Raw genomic sequence first — 19,335 nt, 5'->3', positions numbered from 1 at the left:
AGAAGTGTTTTCAGTAATAAATTTTCTCGATCATAAGTTTTACTAGACCTAGAACTAACTGTTTTGACTATGACTACAATAACAATAAAAGAAAACGCAGTCCATGATCTCCTTTATGTCCACGACATTTCCTCAATCTCCCGGTCTTGGAAAATTTCAGCATATAAGTTCTCCATTTTCTACCACATCTTGGTAAAATACAGCAGCCTCCTCGCACGGTGATTTATTGTTTAGGCGGTTATTTATCAAATAAGCGAGGCGGGCGTCGTGGGGCGAAGACCGCGCCCTCCGCGTTTTTAATACATTTTTCCGAGTTTTTGTATCGTCAGCGAGATAACGAGCCCGTTTGGATACATTATATGCGCTTCTTTTGAACGGGGATGCGATGGTGCTAAGGATCCGATTTTAAGAGGGTGGTTTAAATTTATGCTTCCTTCAGTGATAAGGAAATACTTGGTGTCAATTTCCGTGTACTTACTGTAAAATGAAAACCTGCAACCCTACATTACTGAAACTATTTCGGTATAACTTACCTTCTTAGTAACTTGTATATAGCAAGTGGTTTTTCGTTCGACAATTGATGGGAATGATCTTAATATTCAAATTAATAGTCACTCGAATAATTTGCACGATTTAGGATCTTCCTTCTAACAGCTTTAACTTCTACATTCTGATGTCATCTCATCATCCTCCGAGCCCTTTTCCCAAGTATGTTGGGGTCAGCTTCCAGTCTAACCGGATGTAGAACTGGATTCTGATGTCATCTAATTACCTATTTATTTCAATATTTAAATCTTTTCTTCATCTCTATCATAATTTGTTGCTTTCGAGATACCTATTGTATCCCATACTTTTGACGTTATATTTACGCGTGACGTCAGAAGTTTTCAGGGAGACATCGAGCTGAATTCGGCATTTCTTTACGACGCAACATTCTGAAGATAGTGTATCGCACAGTTTATTGTTTCACACTTTATTGTTATGAGACAACTGATAATGTAGACTAAAATTTGTATAGAAATGAGCAGAAATATTCAAGCATTCGTAGAAAAGTTTACTTAGAATATTGTGTATGTAAAATATCTAGTTCGCAACTAAATTAAATTCAAGACTGAATTCTAAACAGGATTGAAGTTTATAAATATCAACTTTACCATAAAGTACAACTTAACATTAAATAAAAACATGGGGACTTTCCAAAAAAGCCTCTTATTAAACAAAATTAACTTAATGTCCGTATGCATGCATATCATAAAAGATACAGACATATTGAAACAACTGTTTTACTCAACACATCATTTCATCACCTTAACTACTGCACAAAGGATATCAAACAACATAATGCATTAGCATATGCATACAAGCCATTGTAGCCATACAATGACATTAAATGTTCTGCCTTCAACATGCAAAGATAACACTCTTAAGGGCCTACCTTACGTTGTTAATAGTAACGCAGCTCTAAGGCTGTCCGCTCACGTCAGACTTTTTGTTGGACAGATAATCTGACCGACTTTTTGTAGAACGTGTGCGCTGCACTATTTTTCCCCACAAAAAATCGGTCGCGGGCGGGCAGCCTAAGTCGTTTACAAGACACTAAGCATTATTATCTATACTATACTAATATTATAAAGACGAAAACTTTGTTTGTTTGTTTGGTTGTAATGGATAAACTCAAAAACTACTGGACCGATTTTAAATATTCTTTCACCATTAGAAAGCTATATTATCTGCGAGTAACATAGGCTATATTTTATCCCGATGCGGGTAGTAGCTCCCACGGGACGCGGGTGAAACCGCGGGAAAACGGCTAGTTCACGATAAAACACAATGATAATACTTGTACAACATCATAGTAACTATTGTAGGTACAGAAATAGAGATTGATCTATCTTTAGTCTCGCTACCCACATTAGTTAATCTCATGATAAGAAAATAATTTAGCTTTCATTAGGTTAGGAAACCTGGACTATAAAGTCTGAAATCACCAACCCGCATTGAGCAAGCGTGGTGATTAATGCTCAATCCTTCTCCATGTGAGAGGAGGCCTGTGCCCAGCAGTGGGACGATAAAAAGGCTGTAACAGTAACAGGTTAGGACCGCAGGATAGATCTGGATCAGTGCCTAGAGGGCCTAGAACATCCTCATGATTAGTAAAACAATTAGTAGGTAAAGCTAACTCACACTGTCGTTCTGTATAATATGATCTATGTATGTATTTACTACAGATTTTTTAAAGAGTGGTGTTTTAGATAGGAACGAAAAGATGACCTAACCGTTGATTTATATTCTTATCACATGAAAAAGGACAGACTTCACAATATTATTACAACTACTTCTTTAGCGCTACTCTTTTGTAAGGAGACATAAAACGTAGCTGAAAATCATCCTACTTTATAGAACCAAACTCGTACAAACAAGCCCATATTGAAATTCAAAACACCTGCAACGCAACACCCTGACTAGAAACAATAGTTTCGAATGACAAAGCCTTCCACGTGCAAACTGAAAAAATAATAACAAAGCCAACGAATAATTGGTAGCGAGCGAAGGGAAACTAGATTTCATTGTTTTACGAACATCGAGTAAATAAATTTATTAACCCCTTTCACACTGGGACGTAACAAAACGGACGGTGCACCGGTTGAATGTTTCTGGACGCTACTTCGGACTATCGTAAGCATTTTGAAGGCATTGGATTATTCGTTGTGTAACTATCTATAATGCAATACGAGGAGAGAAGATATATTATAGGAGGTATATTTCAGGCTTAACTTTCTGCATAAAGTAGTCTTTGACTTTTTGTAACAAAAAGGTGGTTAAGTATTGTTGTAAAAACATTGTATCTCTTCACTATGACTTTAAAAGTTATCACGAAACTTCATAAAGTCATATTAAAGACAAACCACTGTTGTCTCCCCTTGACTCGTTTTATTTATTGGACCATTACTTTGCAAATATGAACGGATCTGTCTGCAGTTTCATATCTTATTTTAATATACTCCCACAAAGCCCATTGAATCCATTGTTGGTAAACAATTGTAAATTATATAAAAATAAAACGATATTTTTAAAAGTGGTCCCTGTGGGTAGAAAATATGAAAGAACGACAGTTATGGCTGAAGACGCAAATCAGTTACTATTTTAACAAACACAAAGATTAGGAAAAATAAGATAATACTTATTAATTAATTTAGAATGCCGTCATAATTTGTAAACTATATTATAGAGGTTTCATAGAGTCTATAATAATAAGTCGCCCGTTAAGCGCTGTTCGTCTGTAGCGGTGTTCATAATTGCAACGGAAGCCTGATTTTCGCACGTGGGCGGTTGTCTACAAAGTTTACAGTTTCTTGCTAAGGACTAATTAATCTAGTTTATTTATTTTTATCGTAGAATATAAGTTTCCTCTCGAGTGCTCCTTTAATGAATCTAATAATAAAATATGATACTCGTGTTAGTTCAACGACCACTAATGTTGCCTACGTACAGAAAGTTTATCCGACATGTGAAGATAAATGCTTGTAAGTTATTTATTTGTGTATTTCAAACATGATATCGTGTGCCACTGAAGGTGACTGAAGAATAAATATCTTCAAGAGCACCTACACACATGGGTACCAATAGATATACTTATACCGACACGTTACAACCAGTTGATAGTTAATAAAATTACTTGAAATATTCCGACGGTAAAAAGGCAAAAGGGGTCAAGCGCCACATTTTGCGATTTTTACTTTTTTATTGACCCCAACTCCACTATTTTTTCTTTCGAATGGTCGTAATATCGTTTTCCTAGCATGAAAAAAAGTCACTTGCACCAAAGAATTATTTGTACTGAAGTGCCAAATCGATACTTGCCAAAAGTGCTCAAGCGACACCAACTTTATCTTGCTTGGTTGAAGGACCATTTTGTGTATTACGTTTTTGTATCGCCTTGTCATTTGGCATAATTTTAAAAACAATATTAGAAGTAAATATGTCGTTTGTATCCATTTTTCTTTTATTTGTTTAATGATGATGATGATGTCCCCCCCTCCTAGCCGATTATCGGCTACGGCGGCTGTTCTCATGTAAGGAGATTAGCCAACTGCGCAGGACATATTATAGTGCACAAGCATTTGCGCCGACACAGGTGCACTCCCTATTCCTTCACTCTCATAGCCCGATGGGACGGCAATCCGACACGACCGGAAAGAGATCAGGCGCAGGACCGACATTTACGTGCTCTCCGATGCACGGGTGAATCAATCACCAACTTCCAGGCTTCGGGCTGCTTTGTGAAAGTCTTCTAAAACCCACAAAGCGATTTCGGCCCGACTCGGGAATCGAACCCGAGACCTCGTGCTCAGAAGCCACACTTGCGACCACTAGACCAACGAGGCAACATTTGTTTAATAACTATAACGTCGCTTACACCAATAGTAAAAATTGTCAACTAAACATAATTGGCGCTTGGCCCCTTTCTTAAATAATTTTATTTTCATTACGTTGCATTTGATCCACTAAGCGCGCGCCAGCGCCTGGAGCTTAGGCCAAAATCTAAATATTCCAACATTAAATATTGGTGCTTGACCCCTCGCGAAAACGATAAACATGGTTAAAACCTGGGGTCAAGCGACATCTATCTTTGAAACTATTGATCTCAGGCTTATTTTGATGTAAAATTATTAAAGAACATTGTATTTTAGTAAACTTTTCTGAAGATTGTGATGTGATTCAATAAAGCAATAAAGAGATATTATTTTTTAAAACTTTCTTTTTACTCTCCTGAACAATATGATTTGTGGTGCTTGACCCCTTTTGCCTTTTACCCGTCGATTCAGTTTTGCTTTCTGCATTTTTCTTTGGTAAGGTACCTATATCTCGCACAATTTTTGAGAGACTTCGGCCCTAACATTATAAGTGACTGGCTGTATTAATTATTTTGGCCATTTATTATACAAATAAAATATATGTATGGTGTAAAACTTACATGAGTCTTATGTAAAAAAATCAAGATATTCCGGATTAAATACACGTACCTAAGCGTGCTACATAGAGTTGCCCATTGGAAAAGCGGCCTTTGTACACTAAGTGAAAGCCGACTGAACAATCCTTTGCAATGTATTTAAATATTAATGGTTTTGGTTTGTAAGTTAATAATTATACAACAACACGAAATCATCGAGATAAATAATTAAAATTGAACAAGGGACCAAGTATCGGACCCTCATACTAATTAACTGATATATTCATTACTTCAATAAGATGCAGATCGCAGAATTAATTGCTGGTTGTATTGAAGTAAAAATATTATCAGATTGTATTCAAAGGTAGTCTGGTAATGCGAGTACTTCAATGAAGGTTAAAAAAATGGTAATAAATAAATGCGTAATTAATTGGATCATATAACAGTACCTATCCTTCATGGCCTAAGGTCATGTTATAAGTATACTTATGTAATTAGCAATTTTTTGCATCTTCAGTGAATTTACAAGAGTTTCGATTTGTCCTGAAAATAAGAGACCAGTATTTTTTGGGCTCGTTGTACTTAGATGTTTTTACGTGTGGTTTTTACAGGGGTGTAATGTACCTAGCTTATTTTGTAAGTTGTAACGCTATAATAATAACTTATCATCATCATCATCATCATCATCAGCCTATCGCAGTCCACTGCTGGACATAGGCCTCTCCAAGTGCACGCCACTGAGATCGATTTTCGGCTGTATAATAACTTATACAACCAACAAAGTAAATAATAATAATTTAAACAACCTAAGATTGGAACGTCTATTCAGAAGTCAAACACCTGAAAACAGCTATCCAAACACAGATGATTCTATGTTTTAGTTGGGGTTTGTGAGAAGTAGTTTTATTATAATGTCGCCGATTGGATTTTGTAATTTGAACTCTACGATCACAGCAGTAATGACTGACATGGCGCGCATCTTTGTTGGTTTACTAGAAAGTAACATTTTAATAGTAGGTAACACAGGTAGCTCTTTGTAACAGACGTTTCAAATAGAGCCTTCTTTCAGCGGCGTTGGTGGTGTAATGGTCAGCATAGTTGCCTTCCAAGCAGTTGATCCGGGTTCGATTCCCGGCCAACGCACACTTTTATTTATATTTTCAATAAATCAATGTCATCTTTAGTTTTAGAGAAGAATTTCCTAATCTTTACTTACTCATAATAAAGAGGATTTTTTATTGTTTGTACCCTAGAGGCTCGAAACTAATTAACCTATTTCAAAAATTCTTTCACTGTTAGAAAACGACACTTTTCCCGAGTTACATGTTATTTAGGCTATATTTTATCCTGGTACAGCCAATAGTTCCCCAGGGAAGTAGGTGAAACCGCGAGAAAACGGCTAGGAAATCTGTAAGGAACTAAATAGTTCGGTAAGGATTATGGCATTTTTTGGTACGATTATGTACGTACAATTCGCATACTTACTCCACGTACTAACATTGGCAACTTATTACAGTAAGGGTATGTTATGTCACAATCTTACGGTCGTAAACAAGGATATTATTAGTCGTAAAAGTAAACCAATATACACAATATGTTCACCGGGCAATATATTTTATGGGCAAAAGCAAAAGGAAAATAAGTGAGCTCTTAACTGTTATGTGTGATATAAATACCTATGCGTACATGCTTTTACGGAATTTATTGTTACATTAACTTGTTATGATAGAATGTTATATTAACCTAATCAGCTAATCATATTCACGCTGTTATTTTTACAACCAATAAGTATATTGCGTATTGAGGATCCACTCCTTTACATATGTATGTGCGTGAAACAGAGGCAGATTGTAGCGGCCTAATTTTTAGATATTTGTGCAAGCGTGTAAAAGAGTTCATACTCTTTTTGTATCTAAAATTGTTACATCAGAGTTTGTATGTTGTATAAGAGAAGCTTAGATGAAATTGTAAGTCTGCAGGGTCCTAGAGTGATTGGTCCTGTACAATGTACATACTAGTATTCTAACTTTCAAAAAATGACTTCTGCTTCATAGGTACCATACAGTTAAAGGTACACGGCAGTTTTATAGTCAGCCGCTTAAGTAACTCTAATTTATAACTACCAACGATAATAAATAAATAGAAAGTTTTATGGAACGTAAGAATTACGCCTTAAAATCAACACTTTTACGAAAAATGCAGTATAATCGGACGCAAAAACATTCACCTACTTCAGCTTACTTTTATCGTCAATAAATCATTGAGTAATTGATTCCTAGCGCCATTGATCGCCGTTATCATTGAAAGTTTATTGGGCGTGATAATAAAATGCTTCCCGCGGGCGCAATGACGAGTTCATTGAACTTTCCACCACTGCCTCTGTCACTTATCCACTCCCTTCGTCACAGGACACCGTAAAAGATATTTGTTATGCGGTTAGTTCAGCCTAATGGCGGTATTGGCAAATTTCCCTCAACGGCTAAAGAGGGTTTCGATATAACTTTCGACTAAGGTACACTCGGGACCACTAAATGCGGGCCAGTAAGAGACACAAAATAACAAAGGCTATGTACACATGGAAATATTAAACAGTAACGAATGTTAACTTTACATATAGGTAGAACTCGCAACTTAGCAAAGAAATAAAATCCCACTTCTAATATCGTTTAAATCGATACTTAAATGTAAATCCAGCACCTTATCTACTGAACGAGCGTATGGTGAAAATTTATTGATCCATAAAAACTCACCTTAATTAGGTACATACATAAAGTGCACTTATAACACTTAAAATCGAGTAAATAATTTTGAAAAATATGATCCATATATAAAAGCAATAAAAAGTGTAAAATAAAAAGCAAACATGTCTACCTACTCGAATTTTGGTTTTGGAGTAGACCTGACTCCAAATAACGAGATACACAGGGTGTGCCATTCAGGTCCAGTTTTTGAAACTTGTTTACGAGATAAGAAGAATGTCAAACAAAAATAATTACACACTCTTTGGATATTAAGATATTTATCTAACTTATCTTTGTTAAATTAGCTATGGTTACGATAAAGACAGTTTCAGTAGTCACCAGTCAAAGTGCGCTCTTGAATAAGAAATGAAAAAAAAATGGCAAGAACATAATTTATTGCACAATGCATAAATATTTTACAAGTGCTGGTAACTGTCAATGATAACGATTTATTTACACATCAATGTCATATTTTGTTAATGTAGACGACTTTATGTTCGGAAGAGATTCCCAATTCGATACACGATTCACTCTTATTTCTTTATAATAGGTCTTTACCTATGAAATTGCCGTTTTGTATGGAAAAATTTAAACGTTTTTTTTTTCATGTATTTATCAAAGTAATTACCCACGCAATCAATGCTTCTTTGCCAACGCAGTGGCAGTGAATTGATGCCCTTCTTAAAGAAATTAGCTGGTCCTGAGGCAACCATTTGTTCAAAGGCATTTTTTACTGCCTCTCGAGTAGATACTGATTTTTTTACCCGACAAAAACTTATCCAAATTCTGGAAAAAGTTGTAGTGTGTGGGCGCAAGGTCTGGTGACTGGCGAACGACGGAAAAAATCATTCATTTGTGTGTCTGTTGAGCAGTGCAAGGCACGTCTCGACGCGTACTTCGCGCTAGCGTTCATTAAGTTCGTGAGACGCCCATTTGTTAAGCTTTTTCACCTTGCCAATTTGACGCAAATGGATCAATATTGTTTTGACGCTAACGTGGAAAGCTTTAGCCGTAGATTGTGTATCATCAGCTTCCACAATCGCCTTTAATTCATCGTTGTCGACCAAAGTCTTCGGTTCAACTTTCAGGTCGAAATTTCCAAAACGGAAGCGAGCACACCAATAACAGGTGGTGCGTTGGTTAGCAGTGTTAGCTCCGTAAACGTCGTTGATGTTACGTGCCGCTTGTGCCGCGTTGCTGCACCACGGTACTCATATTCCATAATAACTTGATTTTTTAACGTATCCATGATGAAGAAGAAGATTGAAATGCGATGACAATGTAGCACTAATCAATAAACTAATGACTACTTTTGGAAGATGAATTCCATGTTTTTTTTAGAAAATTAATTTGAAATTACAATTCTTAGCCAAACAAAAAATATTATGATTTAAAATGGCCGTTACCGCAAAACGGCAATTTCATAGGTAAGGACCTAATATTTCACTTGTTTTCTTTATATTTCACTTGTTTTGTATTGTTTAGGTAGCAATTCCTTTACCTGCTAACAATACATAAGAATTACTACCTACACGATGAACTCGTTCAAGTTGTAATCTTAATTTACTTTATGCTGAATATTATGCTGAATATTAATTAATATTAAACATAAACCCCGTGTCATATTTACTAATTATATGGTTTCTGCACTCGTTGGTGGTCTATTTATAAATTTCTTAAATCCGATACTGAGTAGTGTAGGGTAACACTGTTTTTTAAGGTTAACAACTGGGTAAATACCATGGACGATCATTAAACTGTAGTTGCAAATAAAACTCTCATAAACGTTGATGGCGTCTACAAAGTCGCTAAGTAAGAGATACACATAAAATATGTATATTTTATTGTATGCAGCATTTTCTGTACCGGGAATATGAAAAGATCAATCGAAATAAGAATAAAGAAATGCAAACCTTTTCAGCCACTAAACAGACAAATGTAAAATGTATCTTTACCCGTGTGTATAGTGTATAGAGCAGGTAAGACTTGAAGCGAACTGGCAGGTCAGTGAAACAACTCGCTAAAAATAAAATAGCAATGCAAGAGAGCACCCGACTGTGAAATCGGAGGATAGCATCTCCAACTCTAACTCTCAATTTCAAACAAACTTCTAATAAGAAAAGTTGCACTGAAGTAAGATTATGAGTATATTTCCTAACGCTCAGCTACTCATTATTTACCTCGCTTCGCAGACCCCTAACAAAAGGAAATCGTTAAAAGAAATTTCAAGAAGGAATAAAGATTATTAGAAAAGGGTACTCATACTTACGGACGAGAGAGCAAATTAGCGATAGTAAGAATAGGTTACATTCCATAAGTAAATCTAAGTAATTTAGCTTTCTGAGACCAGTGAACTGAACTAACATTTTATCTCACAACGATATCGAACAGTAGGTAGAACAAAGGCAAAAAAAATATGCTGGGCATAACGTTAACGTTGCAAAAACCCATGAAGCTCTGAACCTGCTTACCAGGTATCGTAGAAGTCAATCAATCAGTCTATTAAACGAGCGGTGTAAAAACCACATCTAATAGCTGTCTGAATTAACACAGAACAAAATAAAAGAATTAACAGTAACATTAAAAGCATTGAGGTGTGCCCGAATATTAAGATAACTAGACGATAATGTCTTAATGGAATTTGACTACTTGACAGTTGGATTAAACACGCAACTAGAGGGCAACAGGGCAAGCTTAGCGTCCAGTATTACTTGGACCTTCGTTTAGAAGTGTTCTTTTAAAGCCATACAGTTCTCACTTCAAATTCTCTTGAACAAAATTTGTTTCATCTGTCCCCACAGGTCAGGATATAATGGATGCTAAATAAAATGAAATCTGCAGCATACGTGACAGGCTGTTACACATTTAATCCACATGATACCTTTGCTCCACAATTAAGAAAGGTTTTCGAAAGTGAATGTAGCAAGTGTATTTACTTTTAAAACGTTGGAACCGGCTATTCCCTGTAGCTGTGACCTTTGCATGTCATTACTGACACGACACGTGCCTGGTTGACCTGATAAGTCTTAATACAATTGGCCAGTGACTTGGACTCAAGCAACTAAAGTTTCCAAAAGGAAAAAACATAGAGAAGAATATTTGATTCTAAAAAGCTTGTGGGACAATGCAGGTACCTCAAAATACCGACTCTTTAGCAATCTGTACAGAATTGAACAACATAATTAAGCAGTTAAGAAGAGGAGTCATTTGTTTTTTCTGTATTTTGGAAGTCGGCTTAAAAGTTACTGGCATCTAAAAGAAATCCTTTATTTAGACCTCGTAAAAGCGGTTCGTAAGCACCACAAATGATCACCAAAGCTGTCATTTTACGACGAACAAATAAGAGGACTGTCACTCGTAGAACGGCTTTAAGATACAATAAAATAGGCATTCGATTCTTGGTGAAATTGCCAATATAAATCAGTTCTTTCGACATTTTTTATTTAACGTTTCATTCCTGATTTTTGTAATTAAAACAATTTATGGTGACAGGTAGCAATTAATTTATAATTTATGTATTCATTAAATATCAAAACAGAGATACAAATGTTCCAATACAACTCACTCCAGTGGTCCAATAAAACTTAAATGTTGTCCGTGGAAATGGCTAAATCCTCTCGAGAACTTCCCAACTAGCACACTGGTGGAAATAGCAGCCTATTTTGCAACTGTTAGCTGTACAGTAGTACTTTAGGGGTTCCGAAAGTAACTTTAAGTTCTACTATTGCTTCCGTAGCTGGTCATAGCTGTAAATATCACTTAAGGCAGCAGAAACTGAACCAAATGTCACTCTAGGTTTTACAAGAGATCATTCCACAACCCATTTGCAGCCTACATCTTTAAAAGAGAGTTCAAACAATTATGTTAAAGGTTAAAGCTGCTAAAAAGTTTCTATTGCCGCTGATGTACGCGTTAGAACTGCATAAAGACTCTAATTGTAGACTTTTTAACGGAACTGTATAAAAGATATATTTATCACTTTTCTGCCACTAAAGGTTCCATTGCAGAAGTGATTTGTTCTTTTGTGCAGGCTTAAGTAGGAATTTGAACCTCTGTTCTACTTATAGCCACATTAAGGCTCCACAATAGAAGCAGGAGGTTAATAGACATTGCCTGCTCATTTGGATACATTCTGTTATTTTATTCACAAACACAAGGAAGGGTCCCGTATATTTTTTTTTCTCAATTACTGATAACGAATCAGTTACAGAGGAAAAATAATGATTGTTTTGAAGTAAAAAAAACTTATAACAGAAAGTATGTATTTATTCAAGAATATAAAAAAAATCAGTAACTCCATTTATTTATTCTCAAGTATAGTGAAACACTCCGTTTTTTTCCATTTAGATGGACATATGCAAAGTTCTTGTTTATTTTGTTGTGCATTATAAGTTTGAATTATTTTGAACGGTACTCTGAAAACAAGGTAACACATAATAATTAAGTGTTAAACAATTAAGAATAATATATCATCGTATTATAGAGTTTCCAACGACTTCTACGGATCTCTAAACAAGTAGCCATTAATAGTGTGGTTTGATATCTGCAGTATCACAGTACAGACTTGAACTGCAATAGTGGTACAGATATTACTTGGACCTTCAGAAGAGTGAAACTTAGCGCTATGACGCGCAGAGAGGAGTTTTTAAGGTTGAAGTTGCAACTTAAAGCTGCTTTCAATGGACGCCATGTTTACAAGATAATTATTTATTAATAATCGAGAAATTAATAGGTTTTTATCGCATTGGTAGTAAAATGTATCTAAATATCGAACAAGCAACTTACTAAAAACGAATGTAGTCCAGTATGTAATTTCAATATCGTGTAGGTATGTGATACAAAAATATTTATATAATAATAATTTATATATTTTACGATATTCTGAGGTAATTATTGAGGCGCGTTAAAAATACTTCAACAATATCAACTATATTCACGATAAACTGATCTGCGTTTGTAGCTACTTACCATATAATACAAAATATAGCTCAAAAACACTTACCTTCACTTAATATTTATTTGTATTCAGTAATGTCTGACTCAGGAACAACAAATATATTTTATAAATGAGAGACAAGGTGAACGATCAGTGAAGTTTTCGTCATTCAGCTACATTCATTCAATCATCGCCATAAGAGCTTTAGTATGGTGTTAATTATTAGTTGCCGCTCCTGTATCGCTTTTATGCCTCTACTATGAACTTCTAATGGAACTATAGACTGCAAAAAGTTGTGCCCCTTTGGCTGCAAAGCTGCTGCATAAGGTCTGTAGTGCACGCTCTGGCGCTTAAGCTTGACACCTTTAGTAATAATCGGATTGGCTCTAAAGCTCTTAAGCAACAGTTTTGTGCTACTTGGGTTTAACCCTAAATATTCCAAAATTGTGACACGTCATTCTATAACCAGATAATCTTGATGGCAGGACTTCTTCTTAATTGAATTTATATAATAATCGACAGAACATCAAAAAATTACTGAGTTCTCCATCTTGGGAAGCTCGTATCTAGAGATGAACAAAAAAAGTTTATTTTGATGTTCACCAGTCGATAAGGAAAATAATTAAGACGTGTTATGACATAAACTGATATTAAAATCAATTAAGGTTTACTCTCAAGAAACCTCAGTGATGACAAATCGATTAATCATCCCGCATCAGCAACAATCTTATACAAATATGGGCGCCGAGGATAATCAGAAATATAAACAATAAATTTCTTAAGAGATTGCGATTTATAAATGATAAACGATCCTTGACATGAATGCTGGGGAGGAAGATGGATCGTACATAACATTATAACATAATGGCGCTATGGTAGTAGGCCGTTTCCGTCTAATTTGTACGCAGACTAAGAAAATGCAATCGCACTCTGTCTAGCTAACAAACTAAAAAAAACGTTCGCAGCTATACAAGTGTTTTCAAGTCTAGAGACAATTCAACACATCAGACGGAATAAATTGGTCACCTGCTGAAAACGTTTAGGTTCTGAAAGCGTCCATTTCGACAAAATAATGATTATTTTTATGTTGAGTATTCTTACACGTACCTACACCTATTAATATTCATCTATTTTTGGAAGAAAAAAATTGCAATTCATGAACCCTCGAACGTCAATAAGGTGTCATTTTATATCACCGTGTACTTATATATTTCGCAAAGTTATTTACACAGACTAAATGTCAGGTACACCAATCAGATCTCTTACTTTTCATATAGAAACGACTGACTAGGTAGGTATATTGAAAACTACGCCTATAACTTCCTTTAATACAAAAGTACTGTGAGAAAAACAATCGTAAAGCAAAACAAATTAACTATATCTACAATCACACCACGACATTCAGTCGGAAGCTCAGTACATTAAACCAGTCATTTCATCTCAAAGATGTCGATGGTCGAACTGTATAAAGTCTATAACGTTAGTCTGTGGTCCAAATGTGTTGACACCACTTTACACGGTTTTGAACTTTTGACACGGCGGCGTTTCGGTTCATTACGTGCCATCAATCTTTCCGTGCGAACACGTCCCACATTGGTCGTGATGCGACACTGCGATAGCTATTTGTGTTACCTATAATCAACGTTCATACAACATACGGCAAGCACGATAAGAAAGTCAGCGAAATATTTGTAAAAAAGATATAAGCTGGGGTAAGTCTGAATCAAACTGGTTTATGCTGATATTATGAATCCTTTCGGAATATTTATAAATTGACATGATATCTACACTTAAAGGTTTTGAAAATTACTCTCATAAAAAATGATTTGGTTTTCCTATTACCTGATTAAGTACGAGTATATATTAAGGTTAATGTTTACAATTTATTTCCGACAAAAAGGGCTGGCCGAGGTCGAAAATAGAAGCGATTTATTTCCATAGGAACGTACGATTTCAAGTACAATTACAATAAAATTAATACTTTTAATTTATATATAGATAGGTAGAGATTGATCAAAATAATTTACGAAGATTACACATACACAGGCTCAAGATTTTTATTAAAAATCTTAATACTTTTTTCGCATCATGCAAAGTCGTATAAACACTGTCAAATTACAGATGTAAACCACAAGATAGTAATAAATTCGGAAACGAACACACAAGTGTTGATTGTATTGGATATCCAACCGCGTGCGTTTGGCAATAAGATTAATTGCTTTAGCCCGTACACATTGTAATAATATGCCCATTCATTGAATTATGATAAGGCTGCAGAAACAATATTTTATACCCAGAACATTAACTTTTCCCCTAAAATATGGGGGCACATATTTCGTTCAGTGTATGCACTTTAAAATCACATGAATGAGTATATCGAAAGCTCAACTGTTGAGATTCTTGAAATAAATGATAAAACATCGAGACATCGTTGAACCCTGGATTTAGACTACTCTTGCCGACCGCGCTTTGTTTTAGCTGACAAATAGCGAATATTTCGCACTCACTCTCAGTAAAATGAACAATTTAAAATTGTTGTTTATAGAAGTAATGTATTATGACAAACCAATCGATGTGCCAGGATCCTTATCACAGAGATTATCTTACAAAACAGAAAAGAAGTCGCTCCATGAAAAATATGGTAAAATTACAATTATTTAAGTTATTCAGTAGTTTATGGTGAAACGATCAAAGTTACGACGTTTCGAGTGAAGAAACGGGATCAATTTCCCCTGTGAGACTTATTGATAAGTTGTTTTTCTGTTCCTTGATATGAAAAACAAGGCAAGTTCCAATAAATCACATACAATTGTATGTACCCTACGTGAGAAACATGGTAGGAGGAAATGTGAACCCCTGGAATGGAGGAAAAGGTAATCCTGCTAAGTAATAATATAGGTGACCCTTGAGACTGTTATTGGGTAGGTTTACTTTTCTCCGGGCATGTGAAGAAGTTCTTGAGGACGTGGCAAAATTGCAGGAAAAAGCTAGTATTAAATAGGACGTAACAAAGCCAAGCATTTCTATATAAAGTCATAAATATGGGGCAGTGCTGAAAACATAAACACGGATAAATTGTCAGCCGCTTGGCCATAAATCTCTCGCAGAAATAGTAAAATTCGTTTGAAAATTAGGAGGAATTCTGTAATCTGTGGGTTTAATAAGTAATAAATCTTCCTTCGAAAAGGAGAGGACCTTTAGATTACACAACTGACAGCGACTGCATTTATGCAAGCAATGTTGCGTCGTGCCCATACAAATTGCTCAAACATGCTATGATATAAATCGTGCCCTTCCGCGTGCTCGCTACTGCACACAATTTTAAAACTCATTCATTAATATAAGTCAGTGGCGAGGATACTTGTGGACTGTCCCCAAATTAGTTTCTTTATCTTAACTTAATATACAGTCTGTTTGCACGTCACGAAAAGTCTTTAAAACTGTACTTCATCTGCTCTATCTTAAATTATAATCAAACTTCTTTTAAGGGAGACGAAAACGTTTAAAACTGGCAAATTGGCCGATTTGCTAAGCGTGCAGACCGCGTGGGTTTTAATGAACTTATTAATCTAATTGGAGTCAGGTGAAGCAGCCGTACTTCATTTAATCGAACTGTTTCTAAAGTAATCAATATTGGGCACATAACCAACAATAGAAAGTAGAGCTAAAAAACGTGTACTATTTATATTAGCAGTTCATACGAAGTGCTACATAGAATAGATCACGTTCGAACTTCCATCTACGGCCGCTGACGAAAATACACTCACATTTTCTATAACGCGATATTTTGAAAGCATAAACCTCGTACCCGTGAACTGTGTGATTTATCGGCGGATTGACTTAGTGATTGTATTGAGCGGTGCACCCACACAAATCAAGTGGGACATAAATCTGGGAAGCGAATCGTTCGTACTTCGCACCTCGTAAACTGGCGCGGTCGCGGTGCAACTGTCCCGTCGAAATATTGCTCGCTGTTTTCAGTCGATATTACTGGCCAGGCATTTTATACTGGAAACTTGAATGTGCTTACGTGCTTTATGATAATGGTCAAGTACATTTTTTCAAGTTGTAGTTGCCGCATAAACTTTTCTTTTAGTTGCAAATTTTCTATCTGATAGGGGCCGAATCTGAAATTGAATTAATTGAAACTACGAACTACTTTAAAATGAACTACTGAATGAGCACTGAAACATGCGGCATGAAAACATAACGGATTAAAGAAAAACAAACATAAAAACAAAAGATGTCATCTTTTCAAGATTCATGATAACAAAGTACGTGAAACAATGTACAAGGAAAACACAGGTTTATTCAAATCTCACGTGCTGATATTATCAGTAATCTGTCATTCCCACAACGAATAAGTAACCCGAGCTACCTTGTTTATGCGTTTTCAATCTTACAGGGCTCGTATTAGGTTTCAAACCGAATAAAATGGGAATAGTTCACGTAGAATTTCTTTTCCAAATTCTACACGCGTGTGCGACAAGTTTTATTATTATAGTCGAAAATGTGATTTCGTGGATCACCCCTTCCAATGTTATTGCCATACTTAAATGTTATTGAAATGCTTTGATTTGGACACGGGGCGTTACAGTCAGTTAAATAAAATTACTACGCAAGTGCGACTCCGCCAATTCTTTTGAACAAGTCTGTCTGAAAAGCAATGCTGTCTATAAGTAGTGTTAGTTTTCTTTCCAATTCGAAGTCCTGTCAATGTTTGGGATTGCAGTTTATTTGTTTTCGTTAAAAATATTTGCTCTGTTAAGTCACAGTAACTGGTATGATTGACAAAAGTTTTAGATGAATTTCCATTTGCACAGCTTGCTTATAATACACTGAGTTAATTGTGTATGGCACCACAAATCTTTAGAGGAACGTCACCAAATGTTGTCGTCATCCAGAGGCCCTCCGGCGCTCATGACGTCACGCCCTCCGTGCGCCTCCGACTGGCTCCAACCAATTTGTAATTGCCGATAAATTCGCAAAGTACAATTTTTGTCTCGTAAATAACGTTAAAATTGCCGGTGCTGCCCATTTAAAATCATTTTAACATACCAATTAGTTAGCGAGAATCTCACAATTCCTCATCAATTTTCCAAAGCAATTAAGGTTGTTTGCAATAAAAAACATGTATTATGACTTCGATTCACGAACGTACTACCTTTTTCGGACCACCCGAAAACATCGATTAGTCGTAGGTACGTAAACCTATTGATAATATCAAACAATATTTAGGTGTAAACTGTTTGAAAAGCTCTCGAGGCTGTAATTCAACTGAAGGTTTAATTAGGTACCCATCCACACTGCTCCACTATTTTTTGTTAATTAAATTTGTTTTTCTTAAAACCAGAATTTATTTTTTGAGAGACGAGGTTGTCACTACAAATTACTCCAAAACTTCAAATTAAATAGATATCAGTCGCAGCATTACTCCAAAAATGGCGTCCAATTTTCGTAACCGCGCATTTCTTTGCTAATGAAACTGTTGTTATTTGTTTCAACAAACGTCTTTGTCTCCTGCTGATGTCTGCTGTTCAGCTTAACAATGTAATTTTGCTTTGCAACAAGCTTTTTTTCTCCAAAATCAACAAATAAATTGTGTGAAGAACGCAAATGTTTGAGTGCTTTGTTACGATTTTTATTTTTTTTATTCTAAATTAATTTTATACAATTGTTTGAATACACAAAGTTTCTTTGATTACACGCCCTTGCAAATAAATATATCACACAATTGTATTCAACTTATTTTCAAACGCGAAAAATGTTTATATTCAACCCAAATAATTTGTAGTGGAAACCTCTCGATTCGAATTCATTTGGAAGTTTTGCAAGTAAATTCATTCCTTTTACGACGGGCGGTGACAGAATAAAGATTACAAAGTCTATTTATACACTTTGTTTCATAGAATTGGACTCCTCTTTTATGTGGAAAGTTTGCTAGATTTTTTTTTGTCAAATAACAGGAACTTTATTGTTTATCAAAGTCAAAGGCGTTGGACTTACAGACTTTTTATTATCAAGATATGTAGAAACGTATGTGCTATAACGATTTTATCAATAAAGGTTCCCCTTGAGTATTTAAGGGTGCCTCCACATCTGGCGAATGTGCCGCGAATGCGCAGCTCGCGAGCCGTTTGCGACCTGCCCGCGAGGTTAGGTCGCGCGCGAACTGCGCGCGGGCGGCGCAGAAGCGGCGCACGAACAAAAATGCACGCGCGCAGCTCGCGGGCAGGTCGCAAACGGCTCGCGAGCTGCACATTCGCGGCACATTCGCCAGATGTGGACGCACCCTTACATATTTTTTATGTGTTTTTATAACATCTCCTCTGGATAACTTAAAAACAATATTTTTTTTCCAATGCGTTAATGTAGTCACGTCTGTCATTCTACATTTACCAACTGAATATAAAAACAAAACAATCTCAATTTTATTTGGCACGTAATGTCCGGATCATGCCGGATGTCTCTGTAATATTATAATGTCTTCGCTTTGAAATATAATAAAACAGGTGTCACCTGTCACAGTGAGGCTTCATGAGATAATAATATAAACCATATTGAATTTCTTGAACGCCTCAAAATAATTAAGATGAATTACCCTCATAATTAAGTTATTACAGTGATTAAAGCTTCAACTTGACTAAACTATACACAGTTACTAAACAATAATTGCTCCAAAAGCTAGTGCATCTTCGAAGAGACTG

General features: G+C 35.7%; 1 protein-coding gene and 1 non-coding gene across 2 annotated transcripts in view; both read left to right on the top strand.

The window, feature by feature from the left end:
- The window catches only part of LOC124634000 (monocarboxylate transporter 10-like), an 89,777-nt gene that overhangs the window by 43,057 nt on the left and 27,385 nt on the right, over nt 1-19,335 (top strand). The window lies entirely within an intron of this gene.
- Nucleotides 6,023-6,094, top strand: Trnag-ucc. The gene has a single exon. It is a non-coding gene; the product is annotated as a tRNA-Gly (tRNA).

This window comes from Helicoverpa zea, chromosome 10 (assembly GCF_022581195.2).
Source record: "Helicoverpa zea isolate HzStark_Cry1AcR chromosome 10, ilHelZeax1.1, whole genome shotgun sequence".
Lineage (NCBI taxonomy): Eukaryota > Metazoa > Arthropoda > Insecta > Lepidoptera > Noctuidae > Helicoverpa > Helicoverpa zea.
The sequence above is the reverse complement of the archived record's forward strand: the minus strand, read 5'-3'. Positions and strand labels throughout refer to the sequence as shown.